Source organism: Saimiri boliviensis, chromosome X (genome assembly GCF_048565385.1).
Source record: "Saimiri boliviensis isolate mSaiBol1 chromosome X, mSaiBol1.pri, whole genome shotgun sequence".
In the NCBI taxonomy this organism is placed as follows: domain Eukaryota; kingdom Metazoa; phylum Chordata; class Mammalia; order Primates; family Cebidae; genus Saimiri; species Saimiri boliviensis.
In genome coordinates this window covers 63,326,347-63,347,819 of record NC_133470.1, presented here as the reverse complement: position 1 = coordinate 63,347,819, position 21,473 = coordinate 63,326,347, and the positions used below count along the sequence as shown (strand labels likewise).

The 21,473-nt window shown below is 40.7% G+C and overlaps 1 protein-coding gene and 1 pseudogene across 2 annotated transcripts in view; one reads left to right on the top strand and one right to left on the bottom strand.

Annotated features, from left to right (window-relative positions):
* Positions 1-21,473, top strand: part of SLC16A2 (solute carrier family 16 member 2) — a 109,999-nt gene that overhangs the window by 35,301 nt on the left and 53,225 nt on the right. The window lies entirely within an intron of this gene.
* LOC141582842 (heterogeneous nuclear ribonucleoprotein A1-like) lies at positions 15,199-20,904 on the bottom strand (annotated as a pseudogene).

The window sequence follows — 21,473 nt, the reverse complement described above, 5'->3', positions numbered from 1 at the left end:
CCCGACCTCAGGTAATCCACCCATCTTAGCTTCCAATGTGCTGGGATTACAGGTGTGAGCCACTGTGCCCGACAAGATTTATACTTTTAACAAATTTCAATTACACAATACAGTACTATTAACTACAGTGACCATGTTGTACATTAGAGCTCCATAACTTGTTTTATAACTGAAATTTTGTACCCTTTATCCAATATTTCCCCATTCCCTACAACGACCAGCCTTCAGTAACCACCATTCTAAACTCTGCTTCTATGAGTTCAACTTTTTAGAGTTCACACATAAGTGAGATAATACAGTATTTGTGGTCTTTTGATGCCCTCCCTTGGTAAGATTTCTAATCTTCCCTCTACCTCCTTCCGTCTATGACTCAGTGTTCAGGAATTTGCTCGTTAAATCTCCTGGATTGGTGTTCTGTGGGCTTTAAAATGTAAAATCAAAGCTAGAGCAATTAAGAAATCCCTTTGGGCCAGTGTTGTGAAAGAATAACTTATTCTGTTCAGTGTAGTGGGTGATGGATGGACAGGAGTACCCAGAAAGCCTAGCTGGATCCCCTTAAGCCAGTTATAGACCTCTGCTCTGGCCTCTACCTGTAACTGAGCCATGACCCTGATCTTGATCACAGTGTTAATTAGCAGGATGTGGTGGCCTTCAGCTATTTTATATACATATATATATACACACATACACAGATATATATATATATATATATATATATATATATATATATATATATATATAAAGAGTGTTTCCTGCCTCCTATCAAGGCTAAAAGCTGAGAGGCATCCTGGGAAGAAGAGGCTGAGGCCAGTGGCCCCCACCAGCGGCTGGAGTTGAGTTGAAGTCATGGCTGTCAGCAGAGAGAAGTGCCGACTAGTGGTGGGCTCCAGTGGAAACATCTTAGAAAAAGAGGCTGTAACCCTGCCAGCTCCTGGAGTTTTGGAAGAGAAAGCACTCATTGAAGGACAGAGTTTGAGTTCTCCCACCCCACTGGGGTTCTTGTTCATTGCGAATTCTGGGGTTCTGCCAGTTAGAACTGTGTGACTGTGGGCAAGTGGCTTACATACATTCTGTTTTCTCAATCATCAAGCAGGTATACTTAATACCTATCAGTACAGTTGTGTGTAGTAATGCAGGGTAAGCATACAAAGAAGAGGTGCTCAAGAAAATGTTAGTTTCCTAACCTTTCCCTACCCTAGTCCCAATAGTGACACCCACTGTTAAAAGAAAACAGTTGCATCTGACACTCTCTGTAACTCCTACCCCACCCCGTTGGCCATTCTCCAGACTCAGGTGATTAGGAAGATAGAAAAGATAAGGAATGTCTGGAGTACATAAGGGTCCATACATTCAGGGTACCTGCAAGGGTTTCTGTAGTATAATGACTTCAGTCAACAACCAGCATGGGTGGCATGAGCATATTAGCTCATAACAGAACAAGTACTGGGATGTCAGGGCCATGGAAGGAACGAGCCAAGACTCAAGGTGGTTTGACTTCAATGCTTCAAGCAAAGCCTTGCTGGTCCCTGTCCTATTCTGTTCTCCTTTTTAAAGACTAAAGGTCCCTGTGGGTATGGGGAAGGCAACTGCATCTGGGAAAAGAAGTAATACAGTAGAAGCTAAAGACGGAGTTCTGTGTTACCCACAAGAATGTTCCTGGAAGACCTCCAACTATAGGGAGCATAATTGACCAAAGGTCTTGACTGCTGCACTCTGAAATCATCCCAGCATTTGTGCTGAGGTCACACCTGCTACATGGCCAAGATACTAAGGTGGGCCTGTTCTTGGGAGACACAGAACTTCTCTGACTGCCAACTGACCTTGGTTTCGTTAATCCATGATGGGGTTGCCAAATCTTAGAGTACAGGTCAGACTAGCAAGCTTCCATCCAACCTTTCCTCATCCTCTCTTTCACTCAGGGTCAGACTTACGTTGCAGTCTCACGTCTTTCCTAGCCTTCTCAGACTTCCTCCTATCTGCTCTAATTTCTCTTAATAAATTCCTGTATATGTAATCCCATTTTATTGTCTACTTCTCTGAGGTCCCCGACAAACACAAATTCTGACCAACATGAAATCAAATGTATTGGCCTAGAGTCTGGCCTGTACCCAGGGTCTAGCCTTGGGCCACCTTTTGAAAACATTCAGCAGGTTTCTAAACATTGGAAAGTCTTCATGAGTAATACAAATTTATTGTCCTGCTTTATTCTGGATCAATATCTCAGACAAATAAGTTTATTTTCTTTAATGTTCCAACTCAGTGTCTTACCTGCCTTCTTATGGAAGATCTTTCTTTAATCTAATTTCAGTATTGCCCAAGAGGTACTGATTTTCTCCTGTTCTCCATTTTGGACTGAGAGTCAGAGAAATCTAGCTCCAGGTTTGCCACTGACAAACCGTGTCATATTGGACAAGTCCCTGTACTCTCTGTAACCTTCCCTTTCTTAACCTCAGCTCTTATTTTTTGTGGCTACCACTTTTTCTGTTTCCTCAGTTCCATTGCTCAGAACTTGTAGTGTTAAAGTTCTCCTAATGGACGTTGGTGTGTTAGAAAAGGAGAGAAAGAGAGAGAGAGAGAGTGTATGTCTGTCTGTGAAAAAGAGGGAAAGAGGGAGAGGAAGAGGAAGAGAGGAAGAATTGGAGAGAAGGAGAGAAGCAAAGGGAGAGAGAGGGTGAAAGAAAGACATCTCTGTACAGCTTATTTCCAGCTCTGCTTGGCGGTTCCCTCACACGCAGTGCTAGGCAACACACATGGTGACCTACTTTTGCAAGAAGGCTCTTTTTTGGAGTTACAGTCTTCTTTACCTTTCTCCTTTGCCTGGGATGGGTCTGCCACTAAACAGCAGATACAGATGTAGGGAACAGAGGATCAGTGGCTCTGGTATCATTACCAAATTTTAAAAATTGAAAGGATGAAAGGCATTCCAGCTCTTAGCTTTGTGTTACCGGAAACCCACTCCAGAGATTTGAAACTTAATCACTTACAACTCCTCCTAGGAGGAATTCTGGCTTAATCCCATCTCCAGCCCCATCTAGAGAGGCCAGTATGCTTTGTCGCAAAGCCCTGAATCCCTTAAATCTAACCCTGTGCCCTGCTGTGGCCACCACTCTCTCCTATTTTATTGGAGTGTCTCCTCCTGAGCCTTTCAGCCCAGTCCAGGCCAGCTCCTTAATAGCTGCTCCTCCCACTGAACTCCCTCGTCCTTCTTCTTCTTCCTTCTAGTTGCAGAAACCCCATCTCTGTTTGCTCAGTGTCTTTGAGGAGGGTCATGAGACGCCCCTCGGAGTTTGGGTAGAGCCCTTGCCGGCATCCAGAGAACAACAGGAATTAAGGCCCTTTGTGCTTTCTAGTTCCCAAGCTCCTTTGGGGTTTGAGGTTCTCTTCATTAGCAGTGGATCTGAAGTATTTGTTTCTCGAGTAGCCTCCTGATTGCTAGTGTTTTACCCAGAGCTTGTGGTTATGGTTTGGTGTTCTTACCCAGCATCTCATAACTTTTGTACTGAGCCTTCTATAGATCTTTGGATAATGGGCTTCTCCTTAGAAGGTAGGGGGAAGGTTCGCAGGCCTGGGAGACCATGACCAAAGGGAAACAGAACTCAACAGGACAGAGAAATAGTACTTATGACTAGTGTAGCAGAAATTCATTAGGGGGCTCAAGACATCTGTGAAAAAACTGAAGCAAAAATCCTATCAAAATAAAAGCCCTTCAGAAACACTCCCCACAGACTCAATGAGGGGATCTGGCCTGAGAAGCCCAAAACACTTGGGCCACCAACTTCTGCTTCTTTCTTGTGAGAACACATGCAGGTCTCTTCATTTCTTTGTGGCTCAACTTACCCACTTATAAAATGAGGGGCCTGGACTCTATCATCTTTTAGGATAGTGAAAAAGTAGCTACCCTGGTTAAGAAGAGATAGGCACAACTCTAGAGATTTTTCAGATTTCCCCAGGGACTACTGCAGAGGGAGAAGATGGATGGGGACAAAATAAATGAGAAAAAAAATGTATCAGTGGAATTTCCAGTAGGCTGACAAGTACCTCCATCACACCAGAGCATTCCTACTTTTATATTATTTATGCAATGCACTTCAGTGTAAAATTGTAATTGGAATGGAAAGGGGGTTCCATGGATTTAGAAAGGTTTTACATTTCTTTTTTTTTTTTTTTTTTTTGTGAGATGGAGGCTCGCTCTGTAGTGCAGGTTGCAGTGCAGCAGCACTATCTCAGCTCACTGCAACCTCCGCCTCCCGGGTTCCAGTTCAAGCAATTCTCCTACCTCAGCCTCCTAAGTAGCTGGAATTACAGGCACGAGCCACCATGCCCAGCTAATTTTTGTATTTTTTAGTAGAGATGGAGTTTCACCATGTTGGCCAGTCTGGTCTTGAGCTCCTGACCTCGTGATCCCCTGCCTTGGCCTCCCAAAGTGCTGGGATTACAGGCGTGAGCCACCACACCTGACCAAAAGGTTTTAACTTCCTAACTTCTAGCTGCAAATGAGTCTGAAAAAATAAGAGTGTAGTTTTTATAGCTTTTGTAATGATGGCAGAAACAGAGAAGAGAGTTGAAAATGAATATTGAGTTAGTTCAATAGCATCTAGAATTAATATTTTTTTGCTCTAAATCGGATTATGTTTTGGATCTTATTAGGGTATAACTGATGCACAATAAATTGCACATATTTAACGTGCATTATTTGGTATATTTTGACAAATGTGTACATTCATGAAATCATTGCCATAATCTAGATAATGAACATGTCCATCATCCTCACAAGTTTCTTCATGCCCTTTTTTAGTTCATCTCTCCCTCCACTACCATCCCCCAGCAACCACCGATTCATTTTCTGTAACTATAGATTAACTAGCATTTTTAGAATTATATGTAAGTGGAATTATACAGTATTTACTTTTTTGTCTAGAGATTCTTTCACTTAGCATAATTATTTTGAGACTCAGAATTAGGTATGTATCAGTATTTCATTCCTTTGTATTGTTAAGTACTATTACATTGTGTTGATATACCACAGTTTGTCTTCTCCAATTATCTGTTGATGGACAGTTGAGTTGTTTACAGTTTAGGGCTGTTATAAATAAAGCTGTTCTGAACATTAATGTACAAGTTGTTTACAAGTATTTTTAAAGTTTAACTAATGACTTCCATTTTCAAAATGTTTCCAGCAGAAACTGACTTGGGAAATGTTGCATTTGTGTGTCTCTTTGTACTCAAGCTATTTTTTTGGCAGTTTTTGTTGTTGTTGATATTTTATATCCTTTGATGTTATTACACAATGTTGATCCTACAGTTGCACCTCCCCAAGCATTGTGAATAGGTTTCTGAAAGCCTGTGTAGGAAGAATTACAGGCGAAAAACTTAAGACTTATATAAAAGTTTTCTTGTGGGAGACTGAGCGGCAAAAGCTTTGTAAATATTTTATATTTACTAAAACAAACCACTAAATATAATACCAAATAAAGATGGTATTAATTTCCTTTTAAACCTACTGGCCTAGACAAAGGCTAGAGTCTTCACCCAGCTAGGGAAGACTGGAAATACATGAGTGGTCAAGAGAGACAACCATAAAATATTCACTTTCAGACCTAGGCTGGGTGCAGTTGCTCATGCCTGTAATTCCAGCACTTTGGGAGGCTGAGGTGGGAGGATCACTTGAGGCCAGGAGTTTGAGACCAGCCTGGGAAACATAGCAAGATTCCATCTCTACAAAACAAAACAAAACAAAACAACAGACCTATTGCTCCTCCATGAAGCCAGGGAGCATGGCAACACAGAGGACTCCCATCTCCAGTGCTGGGCTGGCCTATGGCTAGCAAACAGCTGTCCTTTCGGGAAAGGGGTTCAGAGAGAAATTGCATGGTGTGACAAACTGTGTTAATGAAACAGCATATGAGATCCATCTAATGTCTTCCTTCTGGGCCTCCCCAAGGAAATGGCCATACTTGTATTTCCCTCTTATTTTATTTTATATTTCTTTAATAAAATTTTAAAAGGCTTCACCGGGCTATTTGGAAACCAAGGATGACTCTTCAGGCCATGAGGAGAATGTGGCTTGAGATTTTGCCACAGTATGGAAAGGAGAAGACTAAAATGGGGAACCAAACACAAAAGCTTTGTTCTGGGCTCTAGAGTTCCTGCAAGTGTCCTTGACAATGAACTACTGCAGAGAAAGGCAGGGGCAGAACCCCTCAGAAAGCATTGGCTCATCAGCTGCTACAACCTGATGAGTCAATCAGGTTCTTGCTGCTCTTGTCCACTCTTCAGACTCTTCCCTTGGGCCTCAAGGCCAGCTTGAACAATATTTTGCCATTTTAGGCTGCCCAAGGAGCTGGGGGTGGTCTCAGTCCATTTTGTGGGTTGGAGACAATGTTTGCGCACCAGGGCAGTCCCCACTGGAAGGCAGGAAAGAGCTGGAGAGGGTTGGAGAGAGGCCCAGTAAGAAGCATGCTGCTTTTCTTCCACAACCAACCCTATATTGGGGTGACAGTTCCAGGGAAATGGGATGCATTGTTCTTTGCTTGCTGCTAGCCTCTGGGCGATGAACAAAGTAGTAAATTGGCCCTGTGAGGGAGGGGACAGAAGGGGGAGGTGGTGGAGGATATGGGGACCAGGAGCCCCTGTGGCTGACTGATTTGCTTACAAACATCAGAACTTCCCCTCTGTGACCCTCCCAGCCCCCAGGGAATGAGAACTGTTTTGCTCTCCTAGATCAGAAAGAACAAGATGTCCTTATCCGGTGGGAGAGGGCTGGTCAATTCTCTTCTCCTCCAAGGAGAGAAGAGAAGTGAACCAAGAGAACTGCAAGCCCAGCAGGAAGCATCATTCTTGGGGAAAGCCTAGAAAGAAGTGGGCAGGCTCCATCCCAGGCCCCCAGGGTTTCAGGAGTCCGGATGGGCGGTGGATTCAGACTCCATACTCTCCCACCAATGCTTCAAAGCTCTGGTGCTTGTGGCTGGTGTGAATTTTTTACTTTTATTGTCTTTATGAGCTTTTTCTAGACCTGGCTTCTGAAAAGCTATGAAAGCCAAACAGCTGCTCAGGCTACAGCATTCTCCACCCCCTTTCCTGACTCCCTACTTGTCATTCCTCTGACCTTTCTTGAGCACCTACTTTACTTTGGGAGAATAGCCATCCCTCAATACACATGGGAGATTAGTTCCAGGACCCCTTGTGGATAGCAAAATCCACAGATGCGCATGCCTCATGACCTTTATTTAAAAAATGGTGTAGTATTTGCATATAACCTATACACATCCTCTCATAAACTTTAGATAATTCTAGATTACTTATGATAACTAATATAATGTAAATGCTTGCAAATAATTGTTATAGTATATTATTTAAGGAGTAATGACAAGAAAAAAGTCTATACCTGTTTAGCACAGACAGTCATCCATTTTTTTTCAAACATTTTCTATCTGCTGTTGGTTGAACCCATTGATGCAGAACCCACTGATTAGGAGGCAAAATAGATTTTTGTCTGGGCTCTGCTGCAAACCCATGGTTCTTCCAGGGCTCTCAGTCTCTGTGACTTTCCTCACCACAAAGTTGCTGTTTTGTGTCTGGTAAAAACAATATTGCATTTCCCTGAATTAATTTACCAGTCTTGGTCCAAAAGCCCATGGCTTTGTCACAATACTCAATACTTAGTGATGTGGCCCTAGAGAGATTTTAGACTTTCAGTCAAGGCTCTGATATTTTTGGTCTGGTTCTGCCAACCCAGATCACTTTATGGCCACAGAACCAATGGAGCTAGACACTTTCCTGGCAAAATTGGTAAGTTTTGTTCAATTCAACAAACCTTTCTTGAGCACGTACTTTATTGTAGGAGAATAAGCAGGCCCGGAGTAGAGTAGAGGAAAAAGAGTTCTTGCTGTTGGTTAAGAGACCTGGACTCCAGGATAGACAAGATCATTCATTGGGTGACAACAGAAAAGTTACTTCTCCTCCTTGGGTCTTAATTTCCTCATGACTAAAATGAAATGTTTGCGTTTATCAGCAATTCCCCAGTTTTTCACCCTTCAAAATATTTATCCTACTGGGACGTGTGTTTTGAAAGATGTGTTTACCAGTAAATATATTGATTACATGATAATTCATTTCCTCACCTTACTGGCCAAAGGCATAACTGCCAATCAGAACTTCTGATTAGTAAAAGATAATGACAGTTATAGCCACAAAGAAACTTTTGCAGTTAAGTGAGCTTGTGCCACATGCCACCTTATCCTGGGTCAACCTAGAGTTTCTTGGAGGGTTTTCGTTTCACTCAAAGACCTCTCTTCTTCCCTCCACTCCCACTTTACTACCTACTATTCCTCTTAGCTAGAAGTTGCTGAAGTAGATGATCATTAAGCTCCCATTAACTCTGTGGGTGCCCCCAAGGAATCCCTGATCTCTTTCCTGTTTCACCTCACTTGCTGCCTCCAAACTTGACTTCCCAGTTTTTGTAGCACTGCTATATCAGCTTCCAAGCCATGGCCATTTTGTGGACATTGTAGGCCTTCTTCTCTGGGTCATTTCTCTCCAGTAATAGAGCCTCTGTGAAGTATGGACAGGAACCCAGAAACCCTTTAAAGACAGGCGAAGGGCTGGGCACAGTGGTTCACACCTGTAATCCCAGCACTTTGGGAGGCCAAGGCAGGCAGACCAAGAGGTCCAGAGATTGAGACCATCCTGGCTAATATGGTGAAACCCCATCTCTACTAACAATACCAAAAATTAACCAGGCGTGGTGGAATGTGCCTGTAGTCCCAGCTACTCGGGAGGCTGAGGCAGGAGAATCTCTTGAACCTGGGAGGTGGAGGTTGCAGCGAATGGACATCACACCACTACACTCCAGCCTGGGCCACAGAGTGAGCCTCCATCTGAAAAACAAACAAACAAACAAACAAACAAAAAAACCAAACAGGTCAAAGGGACCAGAGCAATGATACTGTAGTTTAGTCAAGCCTCAGCTCCAGTTCCCTTTTGGTCTTAGAGCCATTGTTTAGTGGACCGTTTAGGTTGTTAATAAAAGACATGCTTCCTATGGGTTCCTATTTTACCCAAACCGTTATACTCTCTTGGGCAACATGCTCTCCTGAGATTTGGGGATACAGAAAACATTGGAAAATACGAAGTGCATTTTGGATTCAGAAGTGGAAACTCCCAGGGTCAGATGCCAGGTTAAGGTGAGCATGTTTGACTTGGGGACAGCCCCCATCCTTCCTAGACTGAACTATGTCACCATAAACCCAAATAGTTCTCAGCCAAAGATAGAGGTATAAGGCCTATCCCTCTCCTCCATCTTCCTACCTTTTTGTTTTGTTTTGTTTTGTTTCGTTTTTCTTTTCTTTTCTTTTCTGATGGAGTCTCACTCTGTTGCTCAGGCTGGAGTGCAGTGGTGTGATCTCGGCTCACTGCAATCTCCGCCTCCTGGATTCAAGCGATTCTCCTGCCTCAGCCTTCTGAGTAGCTGGGACTACAGGCATGTGCTACTACACCTGGCTAATTTTTTGTGTTTTTAGTAGAGACAGGTTTCACCATGTTAGCCAGGATGGTCTCAATCTCCTGACCTCATGATCCGTTTGCCTCAACCTCCCAAAGTGCTGGGATTATAGGTGTAAGCCACCACATCCAGCCCTTCCTGCCTTTTTCTACCTTTCTGCACTTTCTCTGCCCATATAGGCTCAGCTCCATCTAGAGAAAGCTAAGCTGAAAAGTGGTAAGGGGCCTTAGACATAATCTTTCCAGAATCCTTCATGATATGGACAAAGAAAGCAAGACCCAGAAGAGTAAGAAACTTGACCTAGGCTACACAGCAGATTAGAGGTAGAGCTGGAAGTTGGGGTCTAAGGCAAAGGGGGGCTTCTAAAACAAAGAGAATATCCCAAATTAATATGTGCATTGGGGTGGATTTGGGGATATGCGAAAAGCAGGTCAAGACCCATAACCTAGACTTTGTGGCCACATCTAGGATTGGTTTGAAGTTTACCTTGTAGGCTCCTAGCACTCCCAACCCAAAGTATGCCTTAGAAACAATAATGGCACCTCTGGGTAATTCTTTTGGAGCTTGAAGGCTGTGCACATTCCATTTTCCAAAAATAAAATCCTAGTATAGGTAAGGCCTTGTAGGAACAAAGCCCTGAGGGAGGCAGCTCAGAAAAGACAATTAAGAAAATCCCCAGGAAGAGCCTTTGTAGACTACATAACACACAAAATTCTACACTTTTACAAAAGGTATTCTTGTCTCCTTCCATATGTTCTACAGACTGCTTGTTGTTAAGTGTGCTCCATGACATGGAAATCTGACTTTGTCAGTCCCTATCCCAGAAACTACTCATGAATCCTCATAGTTCTGGTGAGATTAGATCCAAACTCCTGGGCATGCCATTCAAGTTCCTGGGCAAGTTTCCCAGGATCATCTTTTCCCACCCAACTCTTACCTGAACTACCCACACAAACCTTCATTCACACCATATCATTCACATTTCAAGCCTCCAAACCATTGTTCATGCTGTTCCATCAGCTTGAAATACCTTTCTCTACTTTTCGATTATTAGATTATCTTTCAGGGCTCAACTCAAAGATCACGTTCTATTCTGTTAAACTTAGAAAAATAGCTTTATTGAGGCAAAATTTATTTGCCACACAATTAACTCAACTAAAGTATACAATTCAATGGTTTTTAGTAAATTCACAGAATTGTATAACCATTACCACGATCAATTTTAGAACATTGTCATCACCCGGAAAGAAACATGTGCCCTTTAGGTATCTCTACCACCACAATCTCCCCATCACCCTCTCCCAGACCTTGGCAAATACTAATCCACTTTCTGTTTCTATAAATGTACATGTTCTAGATATTTCATATAAGTGGACTGTATCATGTTTTGACTGGGTTTTTTCACTTAGCATAATGTTTTCAAGGTTCATCTATATCATAGCATGTATCAGCAACAAATTTCTTTCAATGGCTGAATAATACCCATTGTATGGAATACTGAACCACATTTTGTTTATGCACTTACAAATTCATGGGCAATTCAGTTGTTTCTACTTTTTCGCTATTATGACTAATGCTGCTATGGGTACAAGTTTTTAAATTAGATGTATATTTAAGAATAAAAGAAAAACAAAAAAAATTCGATGTATATTTTTATTTGTCTTGGTTATATACCTAGCAGCAGAATTGTTGGATTATATGGTACTTCAATTTTTTAAATTTTTAATTTAATTTTTACGGATACATAATAGTTCCACTATTCATGGGGTAATGTGATATTTTCATGTAAGCATACAATCTGTAATGATAAAATCAAGGTAACTGGGATATCCGTCACCTTAAACATTTATCATTTCTTTGTGTTAAGAACATTCTAATTCCATTCTTCTAGTTATTCTGAAACAGACAATATATTTTTTAAACTATAGGCACTCTATTGTGCTACCAAATAATAGATCTTATTCCTTCTATCTAACTATATTTTTGTAACCATTAGCCAACCCCTCTTTACTCCCTACTCCCCATTACCCTTCCTAGCCTCTGGTAACCATCATTCTACTGTCTACCCTTCATGAGATCAATCAACCTTTTTAGTGCCTCTATATGAATGAGAACATGCAACATTTGTCTTTCTGTGCCTGGCTTATTACACTTAATATAATGACTTCCAGTTCTACTCATGTTGTGGCAAGTGACAGGATTTCATTCTTTTTATGGCTGAATAATATTTCATTGTGTATATGTTATCACATTTTCTTTATCCATTCACCTGTTGATGGGTATTTAGGTTGATTCCATGTCTTAGCTAATTGTGTATAGTGCTGCAACAAACATCGGAGTGCACATATCTCTTGGGTACACAGATTTTTCTTTTGGATATATACCCAGCAGTGGAAATGCTAGATCATATGGTGGTAACTTTATGTTTAATATTTTAAGGAAATGCCAAAATGTTTTCCTAAACAGCTAGCCCATTTTACATTCCTACAAGCAACACATGAAGATTTCAATTTCTATACATCCTCCCCAACACTTATTTTTTGTTTGTTTTGTTTTGTTTTGTTTTGTTTTTAGGGAAAAAAGAAAGAAAAAAAGGAAGAAAGAAAGAAAGAAAGAAAGAAAGAAAGAAAGAAAGAAAGAAAGAAAGAAAGAAAGAAAGAAAAGAAAGAAAGAAAGAAAGAAAGAAAGAAAGAAAGAAAGAAAGAAAGAAAGAAAGGAAGGAAGGAAGGAAGGAAGGAAGGAAAAGAATGAAAGAGAGAAAGAGGAAGAGAAAGAGGGAGAGAGAATGGGAGTCTTGCTTTATTGCCCAGGCTAGAATGCAGTCTAAAAATAGGTATTAAAAACCTCTTTTATGCCAATAATCATGCTTAACAATGGAGACAGGAAGGAATAAGGGAGGAAAATAAGAAACAAGGAGCCAACCAGTATTTCATTTAAACCTGTGAAATGCTATGCAATTACTGAGGAGTGATTTACTTCCAATTATGTAGTCACTTTTAGAGTAGGTGTGATGTGGTACTGAGAAGAATGTATGTTTTGTGGATTTGGGGTGGAGAGTGCTGTAAGTGTTTATTAAGTTTGCTTGTTCCAGGTCTGAGTTCAAGTCCTGGATATCCTTGTTAATTTTCTGTCTCATTGATCTGTCTAATATTAACAATGTGATGTTAAAGTCTCCCACTATTATTGTGTGGGAGTCTAAGTCTCTTTATAAGTCATTAAGAACTTGTCTTATGTATCTGGGTGCTCCTGTATTGGGTGCGTATATATTTAGGATCGTTAGCTCTTCTTGTTGCATTGATCCTTTTACCATTATGTAATGTCCTTCTTTGCCTCTTTTGATCTTTGTTGCTTCAAAGTCTATTTTATCAGAGGTGAGAACTGCAACTCCTGCTTTTTATTTTTATTTATTTATTTATTTTTGCTCTCCATTTGATTGGTAAATCTTCCTCCATCCCTTTGTTTTGAGTCTTTGTGTATTTTTGCATGTGAGATGGGTCTGGATGCAGCATACTGATGGGTTTTGGCTTTTTATCCAATTTGCCTGTCTGTGTCTTTTGATTGGGGCATTTAGTCGATTTAACTTTAGGATTAATATTAATATATGTGAGTTTAATACTGACATTTAATGCTAGCTGGCTGTTTTGCCAATTAGTTGATGTAGATTCTTCATTATGTTGATGCTCTTTACCTTTTGGTGTATTTTTGGAATGGCTGATACTGGTTGTTCCTTTCTATGTGCAATGCTTCTTTCAGAAGCTCTTATAAAGCAGGCCTGGTGGAGATGAAATCTCTGAGTACTTGCTTGTCCACAAAATATTTTATTTTTCCTTCACTTATGAAGCTTAGTTTGGCTGGATATGAAATTCTGGGTTGAAAGTTCTTTTCTTTAAGGATGTTGAATATTGGCCCCCACTCTCTTCTGGTTTGTAGCGTTTCTGCTGAGAGACCTGCTGTGAGTCTGATAGGCTTCCCTTTGTGGGTAACCTGACCTTTCTCTCTAACTGCCCTTAGCATTTTCTCCTTCATTTCAACCCTGGTGAATCTGACGATTATGTACCTTAGGGTTGCTCTTCTTGAGGAATATCTTTGTGGTGTTCTCTGTATTACCTGGAGTTGAATATTGTCCTACCTTGCTAGATTGGGAACATTTTCCTGAATAATATCCTGAAGAATATTTTCCAGCTTGGATTCATTCTCTTCATCACATTAAGGTACACCTATCAAACGTAGATTAGGTCTTTTCACATAGTCCCACATTTCTTGGAGACTTTGCTCATTCCTTTTTACCCTTTTCTCTCTAATCTTGTCTTCTCATTTTATTTCATTGAGTTGGTCTTCACCCTCTGATATCCTTTCTTCTGCTTGGTCAATTCGACTGTTAAAACTTGTGCATCACAAATGTTCATTGCAGCACTGTTTACAATAGCAAAGACCTGGAGCCAACCCAAATGCCCATCAATGATAGACTGGATAGGGAAAATGTGGTACATATACACCATGGAATATTACGCAGCCATCAAAAACGATGAGTTTGCATCCTTTGTAGGGACATGGATGAACCTGGAAACCATCATTCTCAGCAAACTGACACAAGAACAGAAAATCAAACACCACATGTTCTCACTCATAGGCGGGTGTTGAACAATGAGAACACATGGACACAGGGAGGGGAGCACTACGCGCTGGGGTCCGTTGGGGGGAAATGGGGGAGGGACAGGGAGGTGGGGAGGTGGGGAGGTGGGAAGAGATAGCAAGGGGAGAAATGACAGATACAGGTGAGGGGAAGGAAGGCAGCAAACCACACTGCTATGTGTGTACCTATGCAACAATCTTGCATGTTCTTCACATGTACCCCCAAACCTAAAATGCAATAAAAAAAAAAAACTTGTGCATACTTCGCGAAGTTCTCGTATTTTGTTTTTCAGCTCCATTAATTCACTTATATTCCTTTCTAAATTGTCTATTCTTGTTAGCATTTCCTCAAACCTTTTTTCAAGGTTCTTAGCTTCTTTGCATTGGGTTAGAACATGTTCTTTTAGCTCACATAAGTATCTTATTATCCACCTTCTGAAGCCTGATTCTTACAATTCATCACACTTATTCTCCATCAGGCCTTGTTTCCTTGATGATGAGGAGCTCTGATCCCCTGAATGTGGAGAGGCATTATGATTTCAGATGTTTTCAGCCTTTTTGTGCTGGTTTCTTCCCATCTTTGTGGATTTATCCACCTGTCGTCTTTGAAATTGCTGACTTTCAGATTGGGTCTCTGAGTGGACGTCCAGCTTGTTGGTGGTGATGTTATTTCTGTTTTTTTGTTTCCCTTCAGCAGACGCCCCTACCCCACAGAGTTGGACCTTCCCAGGTTCAGCTGTGCTTGCTGCAAAACTCTGAACCATCAGCGTTTCCAATTGCTGTTTTTTTGTGGAGGTGGGACCAGTGGAGCCCCATCACCTGGCTCCCCGCCTCAGAGCCCCCTTTTTTTCTTTTCCTAATTGAATGGTCGATTCTCTCCCAGGTGCCCCAGTCACCCACCGAAAAGGCGCTGGGATCTATGCAATTTCCTGAGGCAGCGACCGCGCTGGCTGAAACAGCGGCGCTGAGATTCATGGGGCTTTTCTGCCTGGGAATCTCCCGGTCTGGCTCCCTGCTTCAGTTCCCTTTTCAATCAGCTGAATGGGCGACTCTGCCTTCCCAGAGCTTCAAACGCGAACTAAAAGGGCACCCAGTCCCGCATACTCCACACTGAGAAACCGCTGCGATTGGACACCGGCAAAACAGCTGCATCCGCCAAAAGAGTGGCGCTGGTGTCCCGTGGGCCTCCTCCACCGTGAATCTCCTGGTCCATGGGCAACAAAAATTCATCTGGAAGTCTGGCGTCCACTCACTCCCTGCGCCTTTACTGGGAGCTGCAATCCTGAGCTGCTGCAAATTGGCCATCTTAGATCTCTCTCCTATTTTTTGTATTTTTTATAGCTATTCTAGTGGTTGTGAAATGGTATCTCATTTTGATTTGCAGTTCCTTGGTGACTAAAGAGATTAGGTATCTTTTCATGTGTTCATTGGCCATTTGTTATCTTCTTTAAAGAAATGTCGGGCCGGGCGCGGTGGCTCAAGCCTGTATGTAATCCCAGCACTTTGGGAGGCCGAGGCGGGTGGATCACGAGGTCGAGAGATCGAGACCATCCTGGTCAACAAGGTGAAACCCCGTCTCTACTAAAAATACAAACAGTTAGCTGGGCATGGTGGTGCGTGCCTGTAATCCCAGCTACTTAGGAGGCTGAGGCAGGAGAATTGCCTGAGCCCAGGAGGCGGAGGTTGCGGTGAGCCGAGATGGCGCCATTGCACTCCAGCCTGGGTAACAAGAGCGAAACTCCGTCTCAAAAAAAAAAAAAAAAAAAAAAAAATGTCTATTCAGGCTGGGCGCAGTGGCTCATGCCTGTAATCCCAGTACTTGGGAGGCCGAGGTGGGCGGATCATGAGGTCAGGAGTTTGAGACTGGCCTAACCAACATGGTGAAACCCCGTCTCTACTAAAAATATAAAAATTAGCCAGCTGTGGTGGCACATGCCTATAATGCCAGCTACTCAGGAGGCTGAGGCAGAAAAATTGCTTGAACCCGGGAGGCGGAGGTTGCAGTGAGCCGAGATTATGCCACTGCACTCCAGCCTGGGTGACAGAGCAAGATTCTGTCTCAAAAAATAATAATAATAATAAAATAAAAAGGAAATGTCTATTCAAAGCCTTGACCTGTTTTTTGTTTTTAAAGTTGACTTTAGGGCAGTTTTAGGTTTGTAGAAAACTTGAGCAGAAGACGCAGACATTTGCCATATACCCCTTGCCATCCCCAGCATGCACAGCACCCCCTCCATTATTGACTGCTTCACCAGAATAGTATTTTTTTACAAACCTACGTTGACATATCATTATTACCCAAAGTTCATAATTTACATTAGGTTCACTTTTGGTGTACATTCTATAAGTTTTGTCAAATGTATAATAATATGTGCCTACCATTAAAGTATCATACGGAATAATTCTACTACTCTAAAAATACCCTATGCTTTACCTATTCCTCTCACCATCCCCCTGGCAACCATGGATCCTTTTACTGTCACCATAGTTTTGCTTTTTCCAGAATATCATCTGTTTGGAATCATACAGTATGGAGCCTTTTCAGATTGGCTTCTTTCACTTAATAATATGCACTTAAGATTCTTCCATGTATTTTCATGGCCTGATAGCCAATTTCTTTTTAGTGCTGAGCAAATACTCCACTGTCTAGATGTTCCAAAGTTTATCCATTCACCTACTGAAGGACATGTTGGTTGTTTCCAAGTGTTGCCAATTATGAATAAAACTGCTATATACAATAATGTGCAGGTCTTTTTGTGGATATAGGTTTTTGATTCATACTTTTTTATTTGGGTAAATACCAAGGAGCACAATTGCTGGATTGTATTGTAAAAGCATGTTTAGTTTTGTAAGAAACTGCCAGACTTTCCTCCAAAGTGAGTATACCATTTTGCGTTCCCACCAGCATTGAATGAGAGTTCCTGTTGCTTCACATTATCACTAGCATTTGGTATTGTCAGTGATTTGGATTTTGGTTATTCTAATAGGTATGCAGTGGTATCTCATTTCCATCTGCAATTCCCTAATGACATAAGGTATCAAGCATCTTTTCATATGCATATTCATCATCCATATATATTTTCTGGTGAGGTGTTCATTTAGATTTGCCTTTAAAAATATCAAGTTATTTATTTTCTTTTTGTTGAATTTTAAGAGTTCTTTGTATATATTTTTAACAATTCTTTATCAGATATGTCATTTGCAAGTATTTTCTCCCAATATTCTCATTCACTTGACAGTCCTTCACAGAGCAGAAATTCTTAATTTTAATGAAGTCCAGTTTACAAATTATATCTTTTATGGGTTGTGCCCTTGTTGTTATATATAAAAAATTATCACCCAAGGTCATTGAAATTTTCTATTATCTTCTAAGAGTTTTAGAGTTTTGCATTTTACATTTAGGTCTATGAATAACTTTGTGTGAATTTTTGTGAAGGGTGTAAGTCTATGCTGTTACTGTTATTTCAAGATTAGGAATGAATGACAATTATTATAATCCTGTGACCTCATTTCTCTGATTGCTCTAAGAACAGTGGTTTATTTTTCACTTTGTTTAGCTTTTTATTTGTTGTTAGGACAGAGTGGTAACTTCCAAGCTCCTTACATGCCAGACTGGAAAACCTTTGCCCATTTGAAAATGTTATTTGTCTTTTTATTGGTGAATTATTTTAAGTATATATTCTGGATACTCAACCCTTATCAGATAAATGATTTGAAAATATTTTCCCTCATTCTGTTTGTTGTCTTTTCACTTTCTTGCTGGTGTCCTTTGAAGCACAAAAGTTTTTCACTGTTCTATTGTGGTGAGATATACACAACATAAAATTTATAATTTTAACCATTTTAAGTGTACAGTTCAGTAGCACTAACTATATTTACATTCTTGTGCAACGATCACCACCATCCATCTCCAGTACTTTTTCATCTTCACAAACTGAAACTCTGTATCTATTAAACAATTACTCTCCATTTTCTCTTCTTCTTAGTCCGTGGCAACCACCATTCTACTTTCTGTCATTGTGGATTTGATGTCTCTAGATACATCATGTGGAATGATACAGTATTTATTTGTCTTTTTGGCTTACTTCACTTAGCATAATATCTTCCAGGTTCATCCATTTTGTAGCATGTGTCAGAATTTCCTTCCTTTTTAACCCTGAATAATATCTGATTGTAGTCTGGGCATGATGGCTTATGCCTGTAATCCCAGCACTTTGGGAGGCTGAGGTGGGAGGATCACTTGAGGTCAGGAGTTCGAAACCAGCCTGGCCAACATGGTGAAAACTCGTCTCTACTAAAAATACAAAAATTAGCTGGACGTGGTTGTATGTACCTGTGATCCCAGCTACTCAGGAAGCTGAGGCAGGAGAATTGATCTAACCTGGGAGGTGGAGGTTGCAGTAAGCTGAGATCATGCCATTGGACTCCAGCCTGGGTGACAAGAGCAAGACTCCATCTCGCAAAAAATAAATTTTTCATTGTATACACACACACACACACACACACACACACACACACACACACATTTTGTTTATCCAATCATCTGTCAATGGACATTTGGGTTGTTCCTACTTTTTGGCTACTGTGAATAATGCTGCTCTGAATTTTAGTGGACAAATATCCGTTTGAGTCCCTGATTTCAATTATTTTGGGTATATACCCAGAAATATGTTTTTAATTTTTTTAACATCAGTTTATCTAGTGTTTTTTGTTGCTTGTGCTTTTAAAATCATTTCTAAGAAACTATTGCCTATTATATTTACTTCTACACCTCCCTCTAAGACATCTATATTTTTAATTCTTATATGTAGGCATGTACTTCATTTTAAGCTAATTTCTGTATATGGTATCATGTAGGAATTCAACTTCATTCTTTTGCATGTGAATATCCAGTTGACCCATCACCATTTGCTGAAAAGACTATTTGATCTATATTGAATTATCTTGACACCCTTGATAATAATTCATAAAGTAAACATAAAGAGGTTTATGAATGAACTCTCAATTTTGTTTCATTAATCTATATGTTCATTTTTTTTTTTTTTTTGAGATGGGGTCTCTCTCTGACACCAGGCTGGAGTGCAGTGGTGCAGTTTCAGCTCACTGCAACCTCCACTTCCCAGTTAAAGTAATTCTTCCACCTCAACCTCCCAAATAGCTGGGACTACAAGCTTGCACCACCACGCCCAGCTAATTTTTTGTATTTTCAGTAGAGATGGGGTTTCACCATGTTGGCCAGGATGGTCTCGATCTCTTGACCTCGTGATCCACCCACCTCAGCCTCCCAAAGTGCTGGAATTACAGGCGTGAGCCACTGTGCCTGGCTATATGTTAATTCTTATGCAAGTACCACATGGTTTTTATTACTGTACCTTTGTAGTAGATTTGAAATTAGGAAGTATGAATCTTCCAACTTTGTTGTTTATTTTTCTTCTTCTTCTTCTTTTTTTTTTAAAAAAGACATTTATTCAGTATCATAATCAGACTATTACATTTAGCAATCAACAGCATGGGTGCAAAAGTAAACGTCATCAGAATCCTTTGTTGGAATGATTTACACTTTCCATAGAACAGAAACTAAAATAACCTGTTATACAATTAGTCACAAATACAGTCCTCAAGTTTTTTGCCCATACACATGAGTATTTGTCTAAAACATGTCTTCTTTGTAGGAGCCAGGCCCTGCCACCACTGTGCTTGGCTGAGTTCACAAATCTGCTGTAACCTGTAGCTTCCCTATCACTTCTCTGGCTCCCCTCTCCTGCTAAGCTTTGTTTCCTAATTAAAATCTTTTTCCACTGCTGTAGCCACTGCTACTATTGGAACCACCATAGCCACCTTGGTTTCATAGTTTAGCAAAGTATTGACCTCCACTACCATAGGGGCCAGAGCTTCTGCCTCCAAGGTTTCCCCCTTTCACGGGTCCAAAATTTGAAGACTGATTGTTGTAATTGCCAAAATCATTGTAGCTTCCACCACCTCCAAAATTGCTTCCATCATTACCAAATCCGTTATACCCATTCCCACTACCACTGTAACAACCACCACTATGGCTGCCACCAAAGCCACCATGACCACTGAAGTTTCCTCCACGGCCAAAGTTGTCATTGCCACCGAAACCACCTCCATGACCATGACCAAAGTTTCCAGAACCACTTCGACCTCTTTGGCTGGATGAAGCACTAGCCATCTCTTGCTTTGATAGGGCTTTCCTAACTTCACAGTTGTTGCCATTCACAATATGGTATTTCTGAATGACTGCCTCATGCACGGAGTCATGATCGTCAAAGGTTACAAAAGCAAAACCCCTTTTCTTTCCACTGCCTCGATTAGTCATGATTTCAATCACTTTAATTTTTCCATACTGTTCAAAATAATCTCTTAGGTGATGTCTCCTTTAATACCACCAACAGATATCTTTTTCAAAGTTAAGTGGGCACCTGGTCTTTGAGAATCTTCTCTTGAGACAGCTCTCCTTGGTTCCACAACTCTTCCTGCCACCTTGTGTGACCTTGCATTCACAGCTGCATCCACCTTGTCCACAGTGGCATTTGTGACAAACCCAAAGCCCCTGGAGCACTTAGTATTTGGATGACTCCTTACCATGCAGTCCAAGAGCATTCCCCATTGCTCAAAATGCCTCAACCATTTTGAGTCATTTTCAGGTTGTTTCAAAGCTCAACCCTGCAATGAAGAGCTTCCTCAGCTGTTTGGGCTTTTTAGGAGACTCTGACTTAGACATGACAGCAGGGAGAAGAGAGACTTTAACGATGCTTCCTTAGTGGCATCCATGGGCCAGCAGAAAGCTGTTGTTCATTTTCAAGACTATTTTTGCTATTCTAGTTCTCTTGCATTTTCATACAAATTTTAGGATCAGTTTGTCAATTTCTGCAAAGAAAATGCAGCCAGAATTTTTACAGGGATAGTGTTGAATCTGTTACAAAGATTGCCATCTTATAATATTAAGTCTTCTGATCCATGAAAATGGAATGTGTTTCCACTTATTTAGATCTTATTTGATTTCCTCGAACAACATTTTGTAGTTTATAGAATGTTAAGTTTTATGCTTCTTTTGTTAAATTTATTCCTAAGTAGCATATACTTTTTGATGCTTTTGTAAATGAAATTGTTTTAATTTTATTTGAAGATTGTTTATTGCTAGTATATAGAAATATAATTCATCTTTGTATATTGATTTTGTATCTTGCAACGTTACTAAACTATTAGCCCTAGTAGGGTTTTTTTGTAGATTCCTTAGTATTTTCCATATAAAAGATTATGTCATCTGCAAATAGAGGTAGTTTTATTTTTTCCTTTTCCAATCTAGATGTCTTTTATTTCT